Genomic DNA, 1585 nt, shown 5'->3' on the forward strand with positions numbered 1-1585 from the left:
CTGACAAACTAAATAGATCCAGAGACATTGACGCAGGCAACAGACGATCATATTTCAGAGGAAAGAGGGAAGGTGGGTGGAGGGTGGGAAGAGATTAACCAAAGAAGTTATATGCATATAAGCATGACCCATGGACACAGTCAGTAACGGGGTGAAGACCTGGGGAGGGGGTGGGAGTGAGATGGAGGGGGTTAATGGGGGGAAAAATGGGACACCTGTAATACTTTAAACAATAAAGATAAATTTTTAAAAAAAAATCATTCTGGGTGTTTGCAGCCACTGTTGCTAACGCCTGCGCCACCTCCAGCTCACCAAGCTCCATCCGAAGGAGAAGGGAAGTAAGTAAAGAGGTCTCTATACCATGGCTCTTACAAAGCAGACTGTCCACAAATCAACTGGTGATAAAGCACAGAGGAAGCAACTGGCTACCAAAGCCACTCGCAGGAGTGCGCCCTCTACTGGAGGAGTGAAGAAACCCCATCGTTACAGGCCTGGTACCGTGGCACTTCATGAAATAGAAGTTCTCTGAACTTCTCATTCGCAAACTCCCCTTCCAGCGTCTGGTGCGAGAAATTGCTCAGGACTTCAAAACAGATATGTGCTTCCAGAATGCAGCTATTGGTGCTTTGCAGGAGGTTGGCCTTTTTGAAGACACCAACCTGTGTGCTATCCATGTCAAATGTGTAACAATTATGCCAAAAGACATCCAGCTAGCACAACCGCATACATGGAGAACATGCTTAAGAATCCACTATGATGGGAAACATTTCATTCTTTTAAAAAAAATTTTTTTTAAATGTCTCTTCTTCCTGTTATTGGTAGTTTTAAACATTAGATATTTTTTCCCATGGTGTCAAAAAAGTACCTAAGTATATGATTGCAAGTTGAAAATAGGGGACAGAAATCAGGTATTGGCAGTTTTTCCATTTCATTTGTGTGTGAATTTTTTTTAATATAAATTCAGGGACATAAAAGCATTAATGCAAGTCAAAATGTTTCAGTGAACAAGTTTCAGCAGTTCAACTTTATAGCAATATAAATAACCTGTTAAATTTTTCTGGACAATGCCAGCATTTGATTTTTTTTAAACAAGTAAATTTCTTATTGATGGCAATTAAATGGTGTTTGTAGCATTTTTATCATACAGTAGATTCCATCCATTCACTATACTTTTCTGAGTTGTCCTACATGCAAGTACATGTTTTTAATGTTGTCTGTCTTCTGCGCTGTTCCTGTAAGTTGGCTATTAAAATACATTAAACTATAAAAAAAAGGATCATTCTGTAACATGTATGTACAATTTTTAATTGTGTGTTCATTTAGTAATGGATTTCCAGAAAAGAGAATTTTAGATAGCAATCATAATAACTTTTGACATAAACCTGCATGAGAGAGAAAGAAGCTTTATGCTTACTCCTACTCATCCTCCCATATCCAACCTAGAATCACATGTAATTAGTTGTTTCTGATTTCTTTGAAGATTTGGCTCAATAGTATGATTGTCAACCCTATGTAGTCTTACAGAGGTCAGCGCTTCAAGTATTCAGGAAGGCATTTGAAATGCTCTTTCTGTACCAGAAAATTT

General features: G+C 38.2%; 1 pseudogene across 1 annotated transcript; it reads left to right on the forward strand.

Moving 5' to 3' along the window:
- The first annotated feature begins 293 nt into the window (after positions 1-293).
- Positions 294-744, forward strand: LOC308554962 (histone H3.3C pseudogene; annotated as a pseudogene). The gene has a single exon. The product of its transcript is annotated as a histone H3.3C pseudogene (transcript).
- The last annotated feature ends 841 nt before the right edge of the window (positions 745-1585 follow it).

Source organism: Miniopterus schreibersii (assembly GCF_964146895.1).
Source record: "Miniopterus schreibersii genome assembly, chromosome: 3".
In the NCBI taxonomy this organism is placed as follows: domain Eukaryota; kingdom Metazoa; phylum Chordata; class Mammalia; order Chiroptera; family Miniopteridae; genus Miniopterus; species Miniopterus schreibersii.